At 41.4% G+C, this 25,576-nt stretch overlaps 1 protein-coding gene across 3 annotated transcripts in view; it reads left to right on the forward strand.

Moving 5' to 3' along the window:
* The window catches only part of LOC132897904 (carbohydrate sulfotransferase 3-like), a 166,384-nt gene that overhangs the window by 117,042 nt on the left and 23,766 nt on the right, over window positions 1-25,576 (forward strand). Inside the window, exon 1 of one of the 3 annotated variants that reach the window (XM_060939167.1) lies at window positions 20,138-20,315. The exons of 1 other annotated variant lie outside the window; for it this stretch is intronic. The gene's annotated coding sequence lies outside the window, so the exon portion shown is untranslated. Of the gene's footprint in view, window positions 1-20,137; window positions 20,316-24,156; window positions 24,223-25,576 lie in introns of those variants that run through there. One more of the 3 variants, XM_060939170.1, reaches the window with a different exon arrangement.

Raw genomic sequence — 25,576 nt, forward strand, 5'->3', positions numbered from 1 at the left:
AGTTTGCATGTTCTCCCTGTGTCTGCGTGGGTTTCCTCCGGGTGCTCCGGTTTCCCCCACAGTCCAAAGACATGCAGGTTAGGTTAACTGGTGACTCTAAATTAACCATAGGTGTGAATGTGAGTGTGAATGGTTGTCTGTGTCTATGTGTCAGCCCTGTGATGACCTGGCGACTTGTCCAGGGTGTACCCCGCCTTTCGCCCGTAGTCAGCTGGGATAGGCTCCAGCTTGCCTGCGACCCTGTAGAACAGGATAAAGCGGCTACAGATGATGAGATGAGATGATGCATCTTGCGAGTGAGCATTGACAATTTTCCTTGTTTCTTGTTACGCAGTCTATTCAATTTGCCTTCTCTGGCTGTTTCTGTAGGCTTTGGTGCCCTCTTGTGGCTAGTAGAATCCATGTTTTCACTTGCTGAGTCATCAGCCATTTTAGCTCCTTTATGCTAGTGCACATTAACTGTCTCAATTAACTGGAACTTCGACAATTTCACTGTCTTCTTAATGTTCACAAATCCTCTTGTGAAAAGACACACATAGAGTGCAACAAGCATTCAAATAAAGCTGGCTTCTTATTAAAACGATTTTCAGCAGTGCTTTTCCACTAGCAGCAGGAATTAGCAAGCTCACAGTAGCATGTTCATCTTAGCGTTCAGACATCAAAGGCATTTTTCCGAGTTTATCGTCGTCTTCAACATTCCAAAGTAAACGATCTACTTCAATGCAGTTCAGTTTACCTCCCTTTAGAATGCAGCAGGATAGATGAAGGCTCCATTTTGGTTTTTCCTCCAGAAGCTTCTGTTCCACCATGAGGCGTCCATGAGCCCACTCTTTGACTAATGTAGGTGGAGTTTCTTCAGTTTTCATTTTATGACCAGTTCCTTGAGCTTTAAGTCAATGATGCGAGACTTCTTAAAAGTTTAAACTGTTTACTAAATCAAAAGGTTCAAATTACAAGCATAAAATTGCTAAAGTATCTAATAATACAGGAGATGGCTGATTTCCGTGTAGTCATGGTCAAAGACTGCTGCGCTCTGACCTTCTGCGTCACTGTCACTGCTTAATGCTTCAGTAGAGTGATGTCATACGTACGCTAAAATAATTAAGCAATATTAAACTTACCAATTAACATTACTAAAAAGCAACAGTCAGTTCTTTCAAATATTCAAATTAACATTATACATGACAAAAATTAAACTATTATTCACTAATTTACATAATGGCTCTAACAAGATGAGATGATGTTATCTGAGCTGCTCTAGCTCACAGTTACACACTAACACACATCACAGTCTCCTGTGATGAGGAAATCACAGGAGACAACAATGTTCAGCTTTAAAGTGGTCGGCATGTTGTGTAAATCAAATGGTGCTAACCCCCCCAAAATCCATTTTTATTCCAGCTTGTAATGTGACAAAACAGAACAAACACCAAGGGGGATGAATACTTTTACAAGATACTGCTTATATATATATATATATATATATATATATATATATATACACACACACACACATACCATGACCAGCAGAACAGCTTTATCTTTGGACTACATTTGATCACCATTCTAACATAGTCTAATCCGATGAGGTTTAACACAGTAGATTCACAAACAATGTTCAGGTTGTAAGAAAACGAAGGAATGAAGAGGCTGCCATGATAACTGCTCCAATCACATTTCTTTGTTTGTTGCACTATGGGTGGCACGGTGGTGTAGTGGTTAGCGCTGTCGCCTCACAGCAAGAAGGTCCTGGGTTCGAGCCCCGGGGCCGGCGAAGGCCTTTCTGTGTGGAGTTTGCATGTTCTCCCTGTGGGTTTCCTCCGGGTGCTCCGGTTTCCCCCACAGTCCAAAGACATGCAGGTTAGGTTAACTGGTGACTCTAAATTGTCTGTAGGTGTGAGTGTGAATGGTTGTCTGTGTCTATGTGTCAGCCCTGTGATGACCTGGCGACTTGTTCAGGGTGTACCCCGCCTTTCACCCGTAGTCAGCTGGGATAGGATCCAGCTCGCCTGCGACCCTGTAGAAGGATAAAGCGGCTAGAGATAATGAGATGAGATGAGACTTCAGTCACTCGTGATGTATACAGTCACCACTTGAAGATAAACTTCATATCTTATCAACTTACACACACACACAATGTTAAAGGTGCAGCAGTGTGTCTCATTTCTGACACTAAATGAGATAATCACTCGCCTCATGGAGTTAAAATGTGATCAGAGGTGGGTAGAGTAGCCAAAAATTGTACTCAAGTAAGAGTGTTGTTACTTTAGAATAATATTACTCAAGTAAAAGTAAAAAATAGTCGTCCAATTAATTACTTGAGTAAGAGTAAAAAGTACTAAGTGAAAAAACTACTCAAGTACTGAGTAACTGCTGAGTAACTTCTTTGTTTATTGATCAGAATGGCATAACAGCAGAGCTTTCATATATATTTCACACATAAACTGTGTGTGTGTAGTTCTGTGTATTAACAATAACAAGAAGCTCAAGGCAGTCTGCACATAAACCATAACACGTGTGTGTGTGTGCGTGCGTGCGTGCGTGCATGTTCACTCCGTGAAGTGACTGTTCAGCTTTAAGAGCAGCTGAACATCACACATAATATCTCCTCGTATGAAAAAGACTGGAAATAATCCTTTCATCTCCCAAAAAGTTGTTTACTGGCTCCATCTCGCAGAGGAGTTAGCAAGTGGAAGTAACCAGCAAAAAGGTTGCTAACTAGCTGCCGGTGCCCAGCTTGGCCGGGTGGTGGTGGGGATTGCTAGCAAGTGGTCAAGCTAACAAGCTAATGCCCTTCCTTTTGTGAACAAGCACTTGCAGACAAATAATAAAACAAATCTCACAGAAAAAAACACCTAAAGTCTTCACAAATCCCTCTAATCCACAGCAAATACAGTAGCTTGAAAAATGGAGATTTCATAAACGATATGTTACGTGTTCTGTTATTTAGTAAGTTTTCACCAGTCTTCCATTCCCAGTTTTTGACCAGAGCCGTGTACAACTGTAATGCTATTGAGGAGCTGACGTTAGGCAAGCAACCTTATTTTCATGAGCATTTTTTGGTTTCACATCAATAAAAAGTGATTGTTAGGAAGATTTTTTGTAGTTTTATTTCTTGGTTCTCTGGTGTGTGTGTGTGTGTGTTATCTTGCCGTCTGAGGCCGCAGTGCGTCAATACATTTCCACAAAACAATGTATTTTACAGTTATTTATGATGTTACAACAGGGCTACCATCTGCCTACAAATAGGGTTGCCACCCGTCCCGTAAAATACGGAATCGTCCTTTATTTGGCAATTAAATCTTGTGTCCCGTATTGAACCGATACGGGATGCGATTTGTTCCGTATTTTCATAAATGTCCAATACACATGTCTGTCTCACACATATCAACACTAAATCTAACAATAATGAACAAAATAAAACAGGAAATACTCCGTTGCAGGATCTACCCAGGACACAAACCCCTCCACTCTGCGTCCCGCTCTGTGCGTCTGTGCCCGGCTGCCTGCGTCACTGCGTGTGGCACTGTCACGGTTGCCTAGAGACAGACAACACACACCGGCACTGCTCAAAAAACCCGGGCCTTTTAAAAATGTCTGCTGCACCCGGGACTCCACCACGTCCTCAAAAGCGTAAACGCTTACAAAAATACAGACGTGAGTGGGAAGAGGCACATCCTTGGCTGGACAGCGTGAGCATGAGTGGAGACAACTACAGAGCAAACTGTAAAGTCTGTCGGCGAGTGTGTTCAGTGGTGTACGGTGGGCTGTCTGACATTACACAGCATTCGTCAGGAGAGCAACACTGCAGATATGTACACTACCATTCAAAAGTTTGGGGTCACCCAGACAATTTTGTGTTTTCCATGAAAAGTCACACTTTTATTTCCCACCATAAGTTGTAAAATGAATAGAAAATATAGTCAAGACAATTTTCTGGCCATTTTGAGCATTTAATCGACCCCACAAATGTGATGCTCCAGAAACTCAATCTGCTCAAAGGAAGGTCAGTTTTATACCTTCTCTAAAGAGCTCAACTGTTTTCAGCTGTGCTAACATGATTGTACAAGGGTTTTCTAATCATCCATTAGCCTTCTGAGGCAATGAGCAAACACATTGTACCATTAGAACACTGGAGTGAGAGTTGCTGGAAATGGGCCTCTATACACCTATGGAGATATTGCACCAAAAACCACACATTTGCAGCTAGAATAGTCATTTACCACATTAGCAATGTATAGAGTGGATTTCTGATTAGTTTAAAGTGATCTTCATTGAAAAGAACAGTGCTTTTCTTTCAAAAATAAGGACATTTCAAAGTGACCCCAAACTTTTGAACGGTAGTGTAAGAACACAGAAGACACAAGCGTCAGTGTCACAGTTCTTTATACCCCAATCATCTCCTGAGAGTGATACGGTATGGGACATTATGTTATGATTGTCGTTTGTTTGATTGATTGTTTGTTTGAATTAATGATCATTCATCCGTCCGACTGGACGTGTTAAAAAGGATGACAGAGTTGATCCACAAATCAAGCTCTCACTAAATCTCAGCACCTCACTCACTCACACACACACAAGATCCCTGTCTTCCACACTCACCCCGCCCCCTCGCTTTCTCATCCAACCACGTACTTGCCCGTAATATACACATTCACTGACAATCAGAAAACACACAACATTATTATTATTATTCTCATCTCATCTCATTATCTCTAACCGCTTTATCCTGTTCTACAGGGTCGCAGGCAAGCTGGAGCCTATCCCAGCTGACTACGGGCGAAAGGCAGGGTACACCCTGGACAAGTCGCCAGGTCATCACAGGGCTGACACATAGACACAGACAACCATTCACACTCACATTCACACCTACGCTCAATTTAGAGTCACCAGTTAACCTAACCTGCATGTCTTTGGACTGTGGGGGAAACCGGAGCACCCGGAGGAAACCCACGCGGACACGGGGAGAACATGCAAACTCCGCACAGAAAGGCCCTCGCTGGCCCCGGGGCTCGAACCCGGACCTTCTTGCTGTGAGGCGACAGCGCTAACCACTACACCACCATGCCGCCCCATTATTATTTTATTATTATTATTATTATTATTATTATTATTATTATTATTAGCACACAGCATTCACATTATAATAGTAACAAATAAATACATACATACATACATTTCCTAGATTAAAATTTTATTTTATCAGTGTGGTTTACTTTAACTGTTTGTTGTATTTTTGTTGTTTTTTGTTCTCTTTTTTCCTCTCGAAGTAAAAATGTCCCCAAGGTTCACAAAGAGAGTCCCCACACCAAGAACAGTTATGCACTTACATTTACAGTGATATTAAGTTCTCAATATATTTAGATTATATTTTAAAAGTCCATTGTTGCCCACTTGTACATTATACATTTTTACAGCATTGGCAATAAAGCATTTCAAGCTTTAAGTATGAATAATTGCTTTCTTGATCACCCCTTTACTAAAAACACCTACAAAATAAAACATACCACTGCTGCGGGCACCCCACCCCATGGGAGTCGTGCCCGTGGCGGTCATGGCCCCAAGGAGACATGGTGGGCGTCCCTTATTTTCATTTCTGAATGGTGGCAACCCTACCTACGAAGACAGCCAAAAGCACATAGCCTACTTACCGCAATGTGTTTCCTCAAATTCGATGTTGAGTTTTTATAAGCTGAAACGTCCACTGGTTTGGGGAGACATATGTGACACCGCATAACATAACTATTATTTTTTGTTGTTTGGAGAGTGAACATGGTTTGTATGTGTGGCCAGGGGTGTGCCTCTTCGGCTTGATGAGAAACGCTGGCCGCTGTCTCTGCCATTTTTCTTCTGCTTCCGTGCTCTTTTCCACCTGGACTGGTCTTGCCGTGGGAATTTTGTGTGCGAGCGCGCGCGGTGGCTTGGCTCTGTTTGATTGGCGAAACGGAGTTAAACCATAGCTCCTCCCACCATACCTGTCAACCCTCCCGTTTTTCCCGGGAAATCCCTTATTTTGACTTATTTCCCGCTGTCTTCCCATTTTTTTATTTTCCCGAAAATATCCCGTATTTTCACATTATATAAAAGTCCCGTATTTTCACAATATAAAAAAGTCGGTAGGTCCAGAATTCATGACGCGCCTCTGACAGGAGTTTACAGCAGGAAGTCGGGCCATGAATTCACGTCCCCGCCCTCTCAGGCATCAGTCATTACATAACTACGTCTGGAGGCGAGGCTGAACAAGTGATTAGGTCCAGTGTTGCCAGATTGGGCGGCTTCCTGCCCAAGTTGGGCGGTTTCAAGTGCATTTTGGCGGGTTTTGAACATATTTTGGGCTGGAACTGCTCCTCCTACTCAAGCGAGTAGGACGCTTCTTTGCTTTGCTCCTGCTTTCTTAATCTTTATTTCTATACTTTACTTTCTCATTGACTTTCCACTATTTTATTCTCTTTTTTTATTTTTTATCTTTATAAGCTTTTAATTTAATTTTAATTTAATTTCCACCTTTTTTTTTTTTTTAAATGCCAGGAAGCAAAAAATCCTGCAGAAAATGCATGGAATTAGAACAGAGGATTTCTATTCTGGAATCAAAGATTTATGCTCTGCCAAAGACGGACGAATTAAAAGCGATATCTCAGGAAAGGAGTACTGAAACAGTGGCTGAGAATGCAGAGATTACGCTCCGACAGACTGAGGACATTGCAGACCAAGTGGAAGAATTCATAACTCAACCTGTAAGTACTGAAAACTGGCAAATGATGGGTGCTAAGCCAAAAAACAAAAACAGAAGAGTAATTACTTCAACACCAGCTCGTTCTACAAATTACAATAGGATCTAAAATCCTATGGAAAATCCACAGCCTATAAGGCTTCAGAACAAATTTGAATGCCTCAGGGATGTGGAAGAGGATTTGTCAAGCGGACAAACACATAGTAAAAAGAGATCACACCAAGATCGAAGAGCTGTGAGAAGAGGCAAAAAGCAGCTCGTAACACCACCTGATCCCACAACCCTTGTTCTTGGTGATTCCACTGTAAGACAATTAAAAGGTTATGAGATGATTATTTGTTGTCTTCCAAATGCATCCATCTCTGACACCAAAGACAGCATTTTGAAACTCATGTCCGAGCATAAAACTATAAAACGTATCGTTGTACATGTGGGAGCGAATGACGTTTTCAGAGAACAGCTGTTTGTCCAAGATGATTTCAGAAAACTTTTTTCTGAGCTCTATAAGACTGGAATTCAATCTTTTATCAGTGGCCCACTCCCAGCGAGAGGAAGTTTTGCTTTTTCTCGACTCTTCAGTCTTAACACCTGGCTTGGAAAAACTTGTTCTTCATTTGGTATGAATTTCATAGACAATTTTAATCTTTTTTGGAATCGCAAAGAATTTTACAAGCCAAATAGCACTGAACTCAGCTGGATTGGAGCCAAAGTCTTAGCAGACCACTACAAACTTGCAATCTTTTCTCAGCCAGCGCCGAGGAAAACAGTTGATAAGATGTCGCAGACTGACATAGTTACAAAGCCTAAACAATCATCTTTGCAAGTCGTCATCAAGGACACACAAACATCTGACTTGCAGGCCTCCCAACATTCAAGGACAGACGACTCCACTTCTCCTCGGATGGATTTCCCAAATAGCATGAAAAAACTGTTCCCAATGGCTACACTTTCCTTTTCCAGCCCAAATCTGTCACGACAAGCAGTGTATCCAGTACATCAAAATTGTGTTCGTCCAGGACTTTCAGCTGGCTACAAATCTTTTTCACCATCCAAAAGATACATGTCATCTCCAGTACTTTCACCCTCAAACCAAATGGAACATTTAGAAAGTCTTGTTTGATGTAGTCTGGGTCCCTGCAAATGGATGTAGTGTTGAAAAAAAGTTGGGACCCGATGTTGACACTATTCCTGTGTTGATAACAAACAGAAAACATAGAGCACATTTAACCCTGGGGGTGAACCAATCTATTCTCCTTCCTGTTTTAAAACAGCATCAGAGTGCACAACCAAATATTGCTTCTAGAATTTCTGTAAAGCTAGCACTTCTGAACATTAGATCACTTTTAAACAAGTCATTTTTAATTAATGATCTTATTTGTAACACAATCTTGATTTTTTGCTTCTAACTGAAACCTGGCTGGATCAAGCAAATAGTACTACCAGCCTTATCGAAGCAGCTCCCCCAAATTTTAATTTTTTGGATGTTACCCGACAAGGGAAAGGTGGAGGGATCGCAAATATATTCAAAGTCTCTTTTCAATGTAAACAATCCTCACTTGGTGATTTTACGTCCTTTGAACACTTATGTGCACTTGTTACATGCTCTCCTAACATCTCATCTCATCTCATCTCATTATCTCTAGCCGCTTTATCCTTCTACAGGGTCGCAGGCAAGCTGGAGCCTATCCCAGCTGGCTACGGGCGAAAGGCGGGGTACACCCTGGACAAGTCGCCAGGTCATCACAGGGCTGACACATAGACAAAGACAACCATTCACACTCACATTCACACCTACGCTCAATTTAGAGTCACCAGTTAACCTAACCTGCATGTCTTTGGACTGTGGGGGAAACCGGAGCACCCGGAGGAAACCCACGCAGACACGGGGAGAACATGCAAACTCCACACAGAAGGGCCCTCGCCGGCCCCGGGGCTCGAACCAGGACCTTCTTGCTGTGAGGCGACAGCGCTAACCACTACACCACCGTGCCGCCCCCTCCTAACATATTATTATAAACTATTTATAGGCCTCCGAGACATTCAGCCAAAGTCTTTCTTGAAGAGTTTGGTGAACTGTTATCAGTCATTTGCTTAGAGTTTGATTGTCTTATTATATCTGGGGATTTTAACTTGCATGTAGATAATACTGATAACATTTATGCCAAAGAACTATTTGCAATTATTGATAACTTTAACCTGGTACAACATGTACAGGGACCGACCCACTCTCGTGGTCATACTCTTGACCTCGTCATCACAAAGGGTCTTACTGTTTCTTATACTGTTGTTGACCTGGCCTTATCCGATCATTTCTGTGTTTTCTTTGAAGTTTCTATGTCTCCTCACATTCAGAATAGCTCAACGACTATAGGTAGGAGAGTCATAAACGACAACACGTGTTCTTTTTGAGCAAGCTCTCTCACAGAACTCAACCAAAATGTCAGACTCTGTAGATGATTTACTGGAATTTTTTAATTTAAATATGACCCAAATTATGGATAATATTGCTCCATTCAAAATAAAAAGAGTCAATGATAAGCAGAAAGCACCATGGAAGCAGTACCCAGCTGTTAAACTGCTAAAGAGAGAATGTAGAAAGACTGAAAGAAAATGGCGCAAATCTAAACTTCACATCCATTATCAAATCCATAAAGAGATGCTTTGTAATTATAATTATGAAATTCGTAAAGCAAGACAGTCTTTTTTCTCTAACATCATCAGCAGGAATATGAACAATGCCCGTGTGCTATTTTCAACAGTAGAGAAGCTAACTAATGCCCCACCACAATTAGCACCTGAACTTCTATCAGTTAATAAATGCAATGAGTTTGCATCTTTTTTCAAAGGTAAAATTGATAAAATAAGGCAGAATATTTCTCATAATATATCTCAGTTGCAAAAAATTGAAAAACTGCAATCACCAATGACACAGATAGATAACTTTAACACAATGTCAGAATTTTGTTTAATTGATTATGAGACTCTTGAAAAAACTGTACAAAATCTCAGTTCTTCAACATCTGAACTGGACATTCTGCCCACCAACTTTTTTAAGTCTGTTCTTCATCTTATAATTACAGATGTGCTTCAAATTATAAATACATCCTTGGAGACTGGCGTTGTTCCTGTGTCCCTAAAAAAAGCTGTTGTAAAGCCCCTTCTTAAAAAAAATAATCTGGATCCTTCAGTGTTAAATAACTACAGGCCAATATCAAATCTACCATTCATCGGGAAAATCCTGGAAAAAATTGTCTTCAATCAATTAACTGCCTTCTTGATATCAAACAGCCGTTTTGATAATTTTCAGTCAGGATTTCGTGCCAATCATAGCACTGAAACAGCGCTGATTAAAGTTATAAATGACATACGTCTTAATACTGATGCAGGCAGAACATCGGTCCTGGTATTACTGGACCTCAGTGCAGCTTTTGATACTGTTGATCACAACATACTGCTATATCGACTTGAACACTGGGTTGGATTGACTGGTAAAGTTATCAATTGGTTAAAATCATACTTAAAAGATAGAAGCTTCTTTGTTACCCTGGGAAATTGTTCCTCAATGTCAATGCCCTTGACCTGTGGTGTCCCCCAGGGGTCGATTCTTGGACCATTACTTTTCAACCTTTATATGCTCCCACTTGGGCAAATTATCAATAAAAATTCAATTTTGTATCACTGCTATGCAGATGATACCCAAATTTATTTTGCTCTATCACCAAATGACTATGCCCCCCTTGAATGTCTCTACCAGTGCATCGATCAAATCAATAGCTGGATGTCACAAAATTTTCTCCAGTTGAACACAGATAAAACAGAAATAATTCTATTTGGAAAAAAAGATGAAAGACTCAGGATTACCACTATTCTTGACACAAAAGGGATTAAAACTAAAGAAATGGTTAAAAATCTTGGTGTTTTCATTGACAGCGAGCTAAACTTTGACAGTCACATGAAAGCAATCACTAAAACGGCATTTTATCACCTAAAAAACATTTCCAAACTAAGAGGACTTATGTCAAAAAATGATCTGGAAAAACTAATACATGCCTTCATCTCTAGTAGGGTTGATTACTGCAATGGCCTTTTCACAGGCTTGCCAAAAAAGACCATCAAATGACTTCAGCTGGTTCAAAATGCAGCGGCGAGGGTTCTCACATGAACAAAAAGAACAGAGCACATTACCCCAATTCTAAGGTTCCTTCACTGGCTTCCAGTAAGCTACAGAATTGACTTTAAAGTATTGCTGCTGGTGTATAAATCTCTAAATGGTACAGGGCCCAATTACCTCTCTGATATGTTGCAGCGGCCTAACCCAATCAGATCTACCAGATCGCAACAGAAAAATTGACTATTAAAACCAGTTGTTAAAACAAAGTGTGGTGAAGCAGCTTTTAGCTACTATGCAGTACAGCTATGGAACCAACTGCCAGAGGACATTAAAAATTCTCCTGCTGTTGGCAACTTCAAATCTAGGTTAAAGACCAAGCTGTTCTCAGATGCTTTCTGTTAAATAATTAATATTTTTTTACATTTTTTATAATCTTTACTTTCTCTGTATGTTTTAAATTTACTTTAATTTCATTCTATTTTATTCCGCTGGTTTCTTTTTCTTTTTCTCCTTTTTTCTTTTTGGCATTTTATTATTTTATTTCTGCTATTGTTTAATTCTTATTATTTTCTTTTAATTCTTTTAATTCTTTTAATTAATTGTTTTAGATTAAAAATAAAATTATTTTATGTAATTTTATTTCTCTATTGTTTACTGTTTTTGTTTTTGCTTCTGTAAAGCACATTGAACTGCCATTGTGTATGAAATGTGCTATATAAATAAACTTGCCTTGCCTTGGAAAACGTCAGCAGTATCTGGCAACACTGATTAGGTCTGAGGTGAAGATGGCGATGCTAATAGCTAAGAAAAACATTAGCCTCTCTTTCTTTGATGATTTCAACAAGTGCATGGCTGGAATGTTCCCAGACTCTTCCATCGCAAAGAAATTTTCCATGGGGAAAACGAAAGCCTTCCAAATAATCAAAGGTAAGCTACACATGTTTACATTAAGTATGTCCTGGCTAAGACCTCATAAATAGCCTAGTGTAAACTAATTGGTGTATTAACTGTTTTATCCACTCACTGTCTATTTTATTTTCTATCTGAAACTTACCCATTTTAAATCACTCTTGGTTTAATATCTTATATTACTCTCTCTTTATTACATCTAGTTTCTCTTTATTACATCTATCTATCTATCTATCTATCTATCTATCTATCTATCTATCTATCTATCTATCTATCTATCTATCTATCTATCTATCTATTATTCCGAGGCCATGACTATGGTAAAACCATAATAAATTGCAATGGAATTGAATTTATTGACTGGTTATATAATGACCTTTCTTATTTTAACATAAGATACGTATTTTAGCGCTTAATTTGGGAAATAACTGGTACCACTGAAAGCAAATAAAAATAAATGTATAGTTTATTCACAAATGCACTCTATAAACCATAAGCATATTGAGTTTGGGTCTTGGCTATCACCAACATGCACCAGAGAACAGGAAATCACAAATACTAGATAGAAAATTGCCTCCCATTCAACTACACACCCACTTTTGGTGAAGGGTATGACTTTCCGAAATTTTCCCTTATTTTGAGTTAAAAATCTGGGAAATATCCCTTTTTTTCAAACCTCAAAGTTGACAGGTATGCCTCCCACTATGGCTCAGGCTGCTACATTTGATCGGTGAGATGCTGTCATGTGACAGAGCCTCTGCTGGAAGTCTCGACAAAACATAAACAAACAGACCACGCATCGCACGGATCAATAAAAATAAAGTAGTGAGTAACAAGCAGAATACAGCCCAATGTAACGGAGTAAAAGTACCGCTTCTTCTTCACAAATATACTCAAGTAAAAGTAAAAAGTATGCTGCATTAAAACTACTCTTACAAGTACAATTCATCCAAAAAGTTACTCAAGTAAATGTAACGGAGTAAATGTAGCGCGTTACTACCCACCTCTGAATGTGATGATATCAATGTGACATTACGAAATCTATACGTAATTCCATATCATCTTGAAATATATTTAAAATGTTTTGTGTAGATTTATTTAATAACTAGAAAAGCACTCAGAGAGCGCAGACCTCTGCCAAGCAGCTCATCTCGCAATGATAAAGAATCCTTTAAAAAAATCCTGGATCCAGAAGGTGAACCGGATCACTGCCAAAATTTAATGGATTGTTACTTGTGCCCAGTCACACCTCTGGAAAAAATTTCAGAGCAATCCGTTCATAACTTTTTCCGTAATGTTGCTAACAGACAAACAAACCAACGCTACCGAAAACATAACCTCCTTGGCGGAGGTAATTAACTTGATGTACCTCGATGCACTTCCAATGTACAAGAGAAGTAATTTAACACCAGCAGCAGATTGAACACCAGTCTCCGCCCACTGACTGTGAGAGTCCCTCGGAGGCGCGCGTGCATTCTGTGTATTCGGCTATGAAGAGACGCTCTTTGTTGTGAAAGAGTGATCCAGGTCCATCATAAGTGAAGAGTGAACTAAATCAGGGGTTCTCAGCTTTTTCTGCTTCGAGGCCCACCTATTCATACTTGTCATGAGTCAAGGCCCATTAAAAAAGATCCCCAATTATTTTGGCTCATCTATTGTATTAGAATCTAATAATCTATTGTAAAGTGTATTAATGGGATGCGACATCACTCCCTGTCACAGATGGGAGCCCAGGAATTAAATAAATGTAATAAAACAAGCTGTTTGTAATTGTAGGTATTATATTTAAAACTGTATGGATGTGCCAGAAGCCAAAACCTACATGCAGGTCATTCTCAGTCAGAAAGGATTAATGATCCAAAAGTGAAGTCTGGTCCATTAACACAAGAACTTATTGCCATGTTTTTTGTTCAGCAAACTAGCAAGTTATTAAAACCAAGAAGTTCACTCAAAAGAAGTGGATACAGAAACCACTCAATGGGCTCAGATCCTTACACGCTAACAAAGAAGGATTTTTCTTATGAAAGAAAAGTTTACTTGCTAAATGTGACATTAGTAGAGTAATTTTGATCCTATTGTAGCTGGAACTAAATACAAAGACAATAGTTATGCATACTATTAATTAACTTAATGTGAAGATAATTAACTGGTAATCAACAGATTTTAAGTTCTTTTTAAGATTGTGTTTATTTTTAGTCTTTTGTATTTGTACAACCCCGATTCCAAAAAAGTTGGGGCAAAGTACAAATTATAAATAAAAACAGAATGCAATGATGTGGAAGTTTCAAAATTCCATATTTTATTCAGAATAGAACATAGATGACATATCAAATGTTTAAACTGAGAAAATGTATCATTTAAAGAGAAAAATTAGGTGATTTTAAATTTCATGACAACAACACATCTCAAAAAAGTTGGGACAAGGCCATGTTTACCACTGTGAGACATCCCCTTTTCTCTTTACAACAGTCTGTAAACGTCTGGGGACTGAGGAGACAAGTTGCTCAAGTTTAGGGATAGGAATGTTAACCCATTCTTGTCTAATGTAGGATTCTAGTTGCTCAACTGTCTTAGGTCTTTTTTCTCGTATCTTCCGTTTTATGATGCGCCAAATGTTTTCTATGGGTGAAAGATCTGGACTGCAGGCTGGCCAGTTCAGTACCCGGACCCTTCTTCTACGCAGCCATGGTGCTGTAATTGATGCAGTATGTGGTTTGGCATTGTCATGTTGGAAAATGCAAGGTCTTCCCTCAAAGAGACGTCGTCTGGATGGGAGCATATGTTGCTCTAGAACCTGGATATACCTTTCAGCATTGATGGTGTCTTTCCAGATGTGTAAGCTGCCCATGCCACACACACTAATGCAACCCCATACCATCAGAGATGCAGGCTTCTGAACTGAGCGTTGATAACAACTTGGGTCGTCCTTCTCCTCTTTAGTCCGAATGACACGGCGTCCCTGATTTCCGTAAAGAACTTCAAATTTTGATTCGTCTGACCACAGAACAGTTTTCCACTTTGCTACAGTCCATTTTAAATGAGCCTTGGCCCAGAGAAGACGTCTGCGCTTCTGGATCATGTTTAGATACGGCTTCTTCTTTGAACTATAGAGTTTTAGCTGCCAACGGCGGATGGCACGGTGAATTGTGTTCACAGATAATGTTCTCTGGAAATATTCCTGAGCCCATTTTGTGATTTCCAATACAGAAGCATGCCTGTATGTGATGCAGTGCCGTCTAAGGGCCCGAAGATCACAGGCACCCAGTATGGTTTTCCGGCCTTGACCCTTACGCACAGAGATTCTTCCAGATTCTCTGAATCTTTTGATGATATTATGCACTGTAGATGATGATGTGTTCAAACTCTTTGCAATTTTACACTGTCGAACTCCTTTCTGATATTGCTCCACTATTTGTCGGCGCAGAATTAGGGGGATTGGTGATCCTCTTCCCATCTTTACTTCTGAGAGCCGCTGCCACTCCAAGATGCTCTTTTTATACCCAGTCATGTTAATGACCTATTGCCAATTGACCTAATGAGTTGCAATTTGGTCCTCCAGCTGTTCCTTTTTTGTACCTTTAACTTTTCCAGCCTCTTATTGCCCCTGTCCCAACTTTTTTGAGATGTGTTGCTGTCATGAAATTTCAAATGAGCCAATATTTGGCATGAAATTTCAAAATGTCTCACTTTCGACATTTGATATGTTGTCTATGTTCTATTGTGAATACAATATCAGTTTTTGAGATTTGTAAATTATTGCATTCCATTTTTATTTACAATTTGTACTTTGTCCCAACTTTTTTGGAATCGGGGTTATAGTTATTTGTATCTGTACATGACCCCACCAGCTCTGCTGATCAACTTATCGTGTTTAAATAATGTCATTCATTCATTCATTCATTCATTCATTATGAGTTGGAAAATTATCCATCCATTGAGTTCCCCGACATCTCAAACTATCTGGTGCTGCAGGTGTCGTTCTACATGGACACACAGATGAAAACCTGGAAGAGCATGGAGGAGAACAACTTTTTATATGTGGCTGGGTTAAAGATCTGGGGATAAGGACACTACAAGATAAATCTTGTATTGTTTTTGCCTGGGTAAGGAGGAGTTTCTGGGCTTTTTGTCCACGTCTTTGCGATGGTTGTTTGAACGCTACAAGTTTCAGTATCGGATGAAAACAAACCACAGCCACTCGATCCTCAATCCTCCTGATCTTCTCTTCCAGCAGGCATCACAGATCCATATAATTTACCCACAAACATATTTATTTATTCTGCCCACTGCACTCTCTCTCTCTCTCTCTCTCTCTCTCTCTCTTTCTCTCTGTGTATGTGTATATGCACACGGCTTAAATGTAAATGAGGAATGTGACAAAAATAAAGGCTTGTTCTCCTTAATTCACCCACAAATGTATTTATTCCACTTGAAAAGTGTTCAGCAAACCAGCTACTGGATTTAGGACACTACAACATCCCGAACTATTTAATGTTTGGCTTCAAACTTGATAAAAATTCGCAGCCCACTAGATGGCGTTTCATGGCCCAGTAATGGGCCGTGGCCCAGTGGTTGAGAAACACTTAACTAAAGCACTACTTTGGCTACGACATTGTTTGGGAAAACCATGTTAACTTAACAATGGATCTTAAGAGGCAGTTAAAGACACTCTTAACCTTAAGAGTCTTTTTGGAAACCCACCCCTGATGTATAAAACAAATTTTTAATAATTTTTAAACTGGTTTTAACAGGTTAACATGATGATATTATTAATTCATGAATAATGGTGTAGAGAAAGACTGTATTAAAAGTCTCAGCGTGCTAGACTCTAAAAACATCCTTTTAAAAATTATTTAATTTCTAACATATCACGTAATGATATTGTAAGGCCCTTTTAAAATAGCAATGATTTGGCCTTTACTATGTTAATAATTTTATTTAACTAGATTACACTAATGTTTATGGAAGGGCGGCACGGTGGTGTAGTGGTTAGCGCTGTCGCCTCACAGCAAGAAGGTCCGGGTTCAAGCCCCGTGGCCGGCGAGGGCCTTTCTGTGCGGAGTTTGCATGTTCTCCCCGTGTCCGCGTGGGTTTCCTCCCAGTGCTCCGGTTTCCCCCACAGTCCAAAGACATGCAGGTTAGGTTAACTGGTGACTCTAAATTGAGCGTAGGTGTGAATGTGAGTGTGAATGGTTGTCTGTGTCTATGTGTCAGCCCTGTGATGACCTGGCGACTTGTCCAGGGTGTACCCCCCCTTTCACCCATAGTCAACTGGGATAGGCTCCAGCTTGCCTGTGACCCTGTAGAACAGGATAAAGCGGCTAGAGATAATGAGATGAGAGATGAGATGTTTATGGAAAATGACTGTAATTACCACAATGTGCTGGTTTCTTTTATTTGGACATGATGGATGTTTCCTGCTGAAATGTATAAAAAAAAGACAGACATTCTTACACTTTATTTCATTTGAACATAAGATAAAATAAATGTCACCTATTTGTTAAAATGTATTTGAAGTGTGGCATTGCCTTACTGTAGTTTAACTGACACTTCCTGGTAATAAGAACTACTCTTTACATTTCAGTGGCGGCTGGTAGTCTTTCAAACAGGGGAGGCTGGTCGGTTACAATATTTCTAGATTTTAAACGAAAAAAACATCAATTTTGCCCATACTCTTGCCTCTGATCTGGCTGATTGTTGGCAGCATCACAAACTGTGAAATAACAGGTTCTTTTGGCCCATTAGCCTACTGTCCAATATACATGATGGTGGTGTTGGGGGGGGGTATATTTTAACATTTTATATTTTAAAATTGTGGCATGTTGTTTAAAAATTGATCATTATTGAAAGCAGCTCTTTGTCAGGAACCTCAGCAGTAACAGCAGAGTGTTCTGGAATAGGCACAAGCACTGACCTTGGGGAGCCAAACATAGAGCTGGGTGCCACACATTTCATTCAAACACACTTTCCCTATATTTTACTTATTTTGACTGAGAAATGTTTTATTGACAATTTTGATAACCCTTCACTTTTAATCCAGGTCTGTAGTGTGAAATGTTCTCGGCTGTGTTTTTGTTTAAAAATGTTTTCCAAATTGTAGCTGTGTTTAATTCATATCCAGAAAAATATATATTCCAATATAATATACTCAGCATAAACATTTTAAATAGATTCTATATTTTTGGTCCATCCATGACATATTACTAAAGTATCCTATTTACTGTTGTTGATGTGGGTCACTTGCTGTTAGCCAATTCACTTTCTCGTACCAGGAGAGCTGAAAGGAACGAGTATTATTCCCTACCTTTTTCACCAAGTCAATTTGAGGCGTTGGTCTACCCTGCTCTTTAATTTTAATTTTTTCCTCGAAAGGAAGACTGGCAAATGGCTTCGCCAAAATTAAATCAGCAATGCTTGGCATCCGTGCGCAGCTTTCTTGCTAGCTGACTAGCCCCCTCAAGTTCAAGTTCAGTCACTCAAATAAATGAAATTTCTGGAACTAAGATAGCAAACTTGACAACACTATATTTACACTTTATTTACAATGAAAATATATACAAACTAAAAAAGCTGGTAGAAACCGTATGTAATGAATGAAATCGAAATGTAAGCTGATCTCTTACAATACACCACAGCACTTGTGAATCCGCATGGGACTGAACTGAAATTCACCGCTACCTGTCTATAGTTGAAATGAGCTGTCAATCAAAAAAAATAGCCGGCCGCTTTCACCAATCACCAGTCTCCTCGCGGAAACTGCCATGTCCCTCCCATGTGAGGCTGGGAGTCTGTAGGCGGGCATTTTCGCAGTATTTGTCCAATAACCGTCTTGCATTTTGAGATTGAAAAGCGCATAGCTCCCAAATGCCATTGAAGTCCACTGAGGCTGGGAGTCCGTGAGACTCCGTGGGTGGGCGTTTTCGCAGTATTTGTCCAATAATCGTCTTGCATTTTGAGATTGAAAAGCGCATAGCTCCCAAATGTCATTGAAGTACACTGAGGCTGCGCTGCATCGCGCTGTCACGGGGGGGAAAACTCACGCACACGTTAAAGTTATAAGGGAATGATTTCGCACTGTAGTTGGGTTGAGCACATATATTTCTATGATTCTGGATCTGAAATAGCAATGTTATAAGGTCGGCTATAACACAAGCCTAGCGCAATTCATCCTACATGATGTTCGTCATTTTTAGAGGAGGCTGAGCCTCCCTCATTGTCTTGGAGCAATCGCCCGTGTTACATTTCCTGTTTTTATTGTACATAAATTCTGAAGATTTACATGGTTTCTGCCAGGGACCACTGGGAAAGTATTTCTTCAGTGGAGGCACTGCACCAGTTACTTACTAAATTCATACAGTACTCACCTATTCTAATGTTGATACTAAATCTGCTAACTTTAATAGTAGACAGGAAATCCATTAATTCCTCATCAGCAGCTGGAAACCCAGGATCCTGTTTGTTTGAAATGAGTGTGACCTCAGTGTAGATTAAAACACTAGGGAAAAAGGTGTTACAATATAATAAAATATCATCAATTAATCAAATAAAAAAGACCTTAATGACCAGAATAGGGCGGCACGGTGGTGTAGTGGTTAGCGCTGTCGCCTCACAGCAAGAAGGTCCGGGTTCGAGCCCCGTGGCCGGCGAGGGCCTTTCTGTGTGGAGTTTGCATGTTCTCCCCGTGACCGCGTGGGTTTCCTCCGGGTGCTCCGGTTTCCCCCACAGTCCAAAGACATGCAGGTTAGGTTAACTGGTGACTCTAAATTGAGCGTAGGTGTGAATGTGAGTGTGAATGGTTGTCTGTGTCTATGTGTCAGCCCTGTGATGACCTGGCGACTTGTCCAGGGTGTACCCCGCCTTTCACCCGTAGTCAGCTGGGATAGGCTCCAGCTTGTCTGCGACCCTGTAGAACAGGATAAAGCAGCTAGAGATAATGAGATGAGATGAGTGTGGCAGCGGGGGCATGGTCAAGCGCCGGTCTGTGACAGGAGGGCGGAGCCAGGGAAGGTGCATGGCAGAATCACTACACCTGACGGTAATTAACCTGTGTTTGTGTGTCTTCCCAGTAACCGCGCCCTATTTAAGGAGGCAGAGGGAGAGCAGAGGAGAGCTCTTCCCGGGACAAGAACACAGCGTGTATGTGTGTATTTACCAGAATAAAACGGTGTTGTTATACTGGAAAGTCTGGCAATAAAAGCCGATTCGTACCTGAAACTTTGTCCTGCCATCCTCTGTGCTCCACCCACACCTCAGAGAGCTCTACAATGAGATGACCAGAATAAATCTGAGATTAGATTGTATCAGTAGCCTTGCGTATCTGAGTTCTGAATATTTTTATTGTTTTGGAGCTGATGTGTTTTTGAGACTTGAGAGGAATGTATTGAGGAACCTGTTCAGCTGGAGTAACAAAGATTTACCATCATCTGCAGAGGAATATGTCTAAAAAACAAAACAACCAAGCAAAAAACCCAAACAAAAGCAAAAGTTATGCTCAGCTGGTGGTATAAAGCCTGTGTAAGAAATCAACTGTCAGTCCGAGGGAGAGATATCATCAAGTATCATCAGGTAAGAATCTCTCTGTGTTTGTAGCCTGTCATAATATTTGTTTTAATTGGCAAAAAAAGAAGAGCAAAAAGAAAAGCAAGAAAAACAAAAGTAAAAATATCATTACATTTTATTTTACAGTAAATGTGTGTAAGTGAGTCATAATTTTGAGTTACACACCTTGCAAACCACCTCAATGACTTCGGCTTGGGTAATGGATGAGTCCACCTCTGAGTCATCATGCTCAGTCTCCTCAATGGAAGACATGATGGTGGGATTGAGGAGATCCTCGAAGTATTCCTTTGATAATGAATATAATGATAAAAATATAATGACATTTTATTTTACAGTAAATGTGTATAACTGAGTCGCAATTTTCCTGAAATCGTTGTCAAATAGTTTGTCCCATAGTGTTAAGATGATAAACTCTACTAATATAAACAATATTTGTAACAAGGTGGACCTGTGGTGGACGGTTTCTTATAAAGAAACTCACAGAAATCTTGGTGCAATGTTGGGAGACAGGGGCCTCAAGAATTCAAAGATGCTTCAATTGTCATATTTTTCAAGAAAAGCAACAGATCACTTTGTGATAACTATCGTGTTTTCTCATTACTCGCTATTGCTGGTAAAATGTGTGTGCGGATAATACTTTAATCTTGAATAAAATAAATGTGTCAGTTATTGATACTGTTTACTTCCACTCAATCAAGATCAATGGTCAAATATATACCTATTCAAAATGACCCTAACCCATAACTACATCATCGCTTGTTTACCGCAATGTATTATGGGCAATACCCGGGGTCAGCTCTACTGTATTGTTTATTTTCGCCTTTGTTAAACTGCATTGTTCTGTGTAACCAGTTTTTATTGTGCCGCCTAAAGTGAACTGCTGTGTGCTTTACTGTGTCTCCACAACAAAGAGAACACTTCATTTGAGCTTTTATCAACTCCCAGTTGAGCAGAAGAGAAGAAAGAAATTGCTAAATTTGATCCACAGTGAAAACCTTCGAACTGAATCGAAATGGACAAGTGTTTGTAGCTTACATTTCTCTGGTGGGAAAAAGACATACTTAAAGGGGAAGTGAAGTCCTTTTTAAACTTGCTTTATTTTGTGAGAATGCAGGCACTTACAGATGTATGAGCGGAGGAAAACAGATTGCAGAAAGTCAACAAAGCCAAATCGAGAGACTGAGTCAGTGTCAGTAAACTAGCAAGGGTCGAGCGATCAGCGAACAATATAACGTAGGAAAGACAACGAGCAAGAAACGAGAAGAAAGTAGCAAGGGTCAGAAATGAAGTGGTCAGTCAGAAAGATACAAGGCTTGGTATGAACTAGTAGCAGAACGATACTTCACAAAGGTGTGTTTGTGAGGGGAGCTTATATGGAGGGACAGGAGAATGAGGAAATGGAAGCCAGCTGTGATTCAGTAGGCAGGAGACAGAGGGCGCTGTGTGTTCTGGGAATTGGAGTTTGGAGGATCCATGTTTGTAGTTTGCTGATCTTCAGCAGGTTTACTGACAGATTTCCCCCCCCCCCCCAAGGAGCTACCTCTGGGAGCTACAACCTTTCTGGGATGACCCCTACCTCTGGGTGCTGGTTTGCTAGGATGTTGGGCATGGAACTCCTGCTTCAGAAGGGGGTCAAGGATGCCTTTGGATTTGACCCAGCTTTGTTCCTCTGGCCCGTACCCCTCCCAGTCTACCATGGACTCAACTTGGCTTCCTCTACGTCTTGAATCAAGGATCTTGTTGACCTGGTAGATGGGATCTCCTTCAAGGTTGAGTGAGGGGTGTTCTTGGGTTGGTGTGTTGCCAGCAAGGGGTCCCAGGATGGCAGGTTTAAGGTGTGAGACATGGAAAGTGGGTGATATTTGGCTGTGGGGAGGGAGTTCAAAATGCTATGACACTTTGTTGATGCAACACAGGACTTTCAATGGCCTGATGTAGCGAGGTTGGAGCTTCCTGCAGATGTTGGTCTCCCTTAGGTTTTTCATGGCCACCCATACTCTGTCACCAGGGAGGAAGTTGGGAGTCTCTCCTCTATGCTTATCTGCATATATCTTGTACTTGGCACAGACTGATTCCAGACGTTGGTGAACCTCCTCCCAGATGGACTGACTGCGCTTGAACCAGTCAGTCATCAATGGCTTGTCATCATGTCATCCCAGGGGAACAAGGGTGGTTGGTAGCAGAGTATGCACTGAAACAGTGTCAGTTGGGTGGCAGAGTGTTTCAGTGAGTTTTGTGCATATTCAGCCCAGGGCAGGAAACGTGCCCAGTCCCCCTGGTTGTGCATGCAATAAACCCTGAGAAAGCAGCCAATTTCCTGGTTAGCTCTCTCTACCTGACCATTGGATGGAGGGTGATAGCTGGAAGTGAGGCTCATGGATACCTCCAACCTCTCCATGAAACTTGTCCAAAACTTTGAAATGAATTGGGGTCCCCGGACGCTAACTATGTTTTCTGGGATGCCATAGTACCGGAAGACATGCTGGAACAAGAACACTGTGGTTTGAGAGGCTGTGGGGATACCAGGCAGTGGGATGAGTTTCAAGGCTTTCAAAAATCTGTCTATGGTTACCATTATCGTGGTGTTGTCTTGAGAGGGAGGAAGATCCATGATAAAGTTGATAGCCAGGTGAGACCATGGCCTTTGGGGAATGGGTAGTGGGCATAGTTTGCCAGCGGCTGGGGGGGGGGGGCTCTCAGGACCTTTTCTTGAGCGCATTCGGAGCAGGAGGCGATGAATTGGTAAATTTCTGACATGTTCTCCCACCAGTACCTGTTCTTTAGCAGCTGGTGCATATGCTGGCTGTGCAGATGTCCTGTGGTGGGAGATGCATGTGCCCAGGTGATGAGTTTACTGCGAAAATGCTTTGGCACATAGAAAACGAAAGAAAGAAAGAAAGAAAGCACAACTTTATTCATCACACACTTGTGAAATTTCCTCTCTGCATTTAAACCATCTGAAGCAGTGAACACACACGTGAGCAATGAGCACACACACATACCCAGAGCAGTGGGCAGCCATGCTAACAGTGCCTGGGGAGCAGTTGGGAGTTAGGTGCCTTGCTCAAGGGCACCTCAGCCCAAGGCCATCCCATATTAACCTAACCGCCTGTCTTTGAACTGTGGGGGAAACTGGAGCACCCAGAGGAAACCCACACAGACAGAACATGCAAACTCCACACAGAAAGGCCCTCGCCGGCCGCTGGGTTCGAACCCAGAACCTTCTTGCTGTGAGGCAACCAGGCTAACCACTTACACCACCATGCCACCCAAGAGAAGGCCAGTTGGGAGGTGAACCAGCAGAGTTTGAGGCTGTGATTCATTGATTTCCTTGTCCAGTTCGCAGGTGATGGATTTTATGAAACATTGTGGTGGGACAATGGGATGTAAATTGGTTTCATGGTGGGATGGGCCGGATGCCCTGGATAAAGCATCTGCCTTGACATTTTTGGAACCAGGACAGAATGAGATAGTGAAGTCAAAGCAAGTGAAAAATAGTGCCCACCTGGCCTGACGTGGGTTCAATCTCTGGGCCTTTCTGAGGTACTCAAGATTTTTATGATCACTGATGATGATGAAGGGGTGAGTGGCTACCTCTAACCAGTGCCACCACTCTTCAAGAGCTAGTTTAATAGCAAGCAGTTCTCCATTTCCTATGTCATAATTTTTCTCTGCTGAAGTTAGTTTATTTGAAAAGAAGGCTACGGGGTGTAGTTTCTGTTTCTCCCTGAAATGTTGGGACAAGATGGCCCCTACTCCAGTGTCAGACACATCAACCTCTATGATGAATGGTTTTGCAGGGTCAGGATGCTGGAGTATTGGAGCTGACGCGAAGGCTTGCTTTAGTCAGCTGAAGGCTTCTTCTACAGCTGGGTTCCAGCATAGGCTCTTGGGACCTTTCTTCAGCAGCATGGTTAGAAGGCCTGCCAGAGTGCTGAAGTTTGGGATGAACTGGCGGTAGAAGTTTGCAAAGCCTAGGAAGCATTGAAGATCTTTGATCGATCTGGGTGTTGGCCAGGATGTTACGGCTGAGTCCTTGGATGAGTCCATGCTTACTCCACTGGCGCTGATGATGTAGCCCAGGAAGGAGATCCTGCTTTGATGGAACTCACATTTCTCAGCCTTCACGTAGAGGTTGTTTTCCAGTAGTTGCCTGAGGACTGCCCTGACGTGTACCTGGTGAAGATGGATATTTGAGGAGTATATCAGGATATCATTAATGTACGCGATGACATATTTGCCCAGCATGTCCTGTAGCATGTCATTGACGAAACATTGGAACATGCTGGGATCTGAAGAAAGGCCATAAGGGATGACCTAGTATTCGAAGTGTCCAGCAGTGGTGCTACAAGCAGTCTTCCACTCGTCACCCTTCTTGATCCGGATCAGATTGTGTGCACTGTGCAGGTCTAGTTTGGAGAATATTTAAGCGGTCCGTAGTTGTTCCAGAGATGCTGGAATGAAGGGAAGAGGATAAGGATACTTGACACTGACCTGGTTTAGACCTCTGTAATCTAGGCAGGGCCTCAGTCCGCCTCCACATTTCTCCACAAAAAAGAAACCAGCTGATGCGGGAGATTTGGATGGATGAATGTATCCCTGTTTGAGGGCCTCCTAAATGTAATCCTCCATGGCAGCATGTTCCTTTTGGGACAAGGGATAAATGTGACCATGGGGTGGAGACATACAGTACCAGGTAGTTAGTCTATGGTGCAATCATAAGGCCTGTGCAGAGGTAGCCCGCAGGCCTTCCCCTTGCTGAAGACTTCAGAGCGGTCCTGATAGCAGTCAGGAACGTTGTCCATGGAGTCAGGTTGAGGACTCTCTACAGAGGTGGAGGATACCTGGACCTGAGGATGAGAAAGACAGCTTTGGAAACACATGGGTGACCACTGGAGAATTTCCTTGTTTTGCCAAGAAATGAGAGGGTCATGGAGTTGCAGCCAGGCATATCCAAGGATAATATCATGGTTAACGGTTCTTGTAACGTAGAGGGATATGAGCTCCTTATGTAATGCCTTGACCTGGATCTGCACAGGTTGGGTGTGGGAGGTGACCAGCCCGTCACCTATGGGTCCTCCATTGATGGTCCGAATGCTGAGTGTTCTGTGCAGTGGGGTGATGGGCAGGTTGAACTTCTGCACGATGGCTTTATTGTTAAAAGTTCCCCTCTGCCCCTGAATCGATGAAAGCAGATCAGGTGTGAATGGAGGATGTAACTTTTAGTAGCACTGGTAACTGGAAAGACTTTGAGGAGAGCTTTCTTA

Source organism: Neoarius graeffei, chromosome 14 (assembly GCF_027579695.1).
Source record: "Neoarius graeffei isolate fNeoGra1 chromosome 14, fNeoGra1.pri, whole genome shotgun sequence".
Classification (NCBI taxonomy): domain Eukaryota; kingdom Metazoa; phylum Chordata; class Actinopteri; order Siluriformes; family Ariidae; genus Neoarius; species Neoarius graeffei.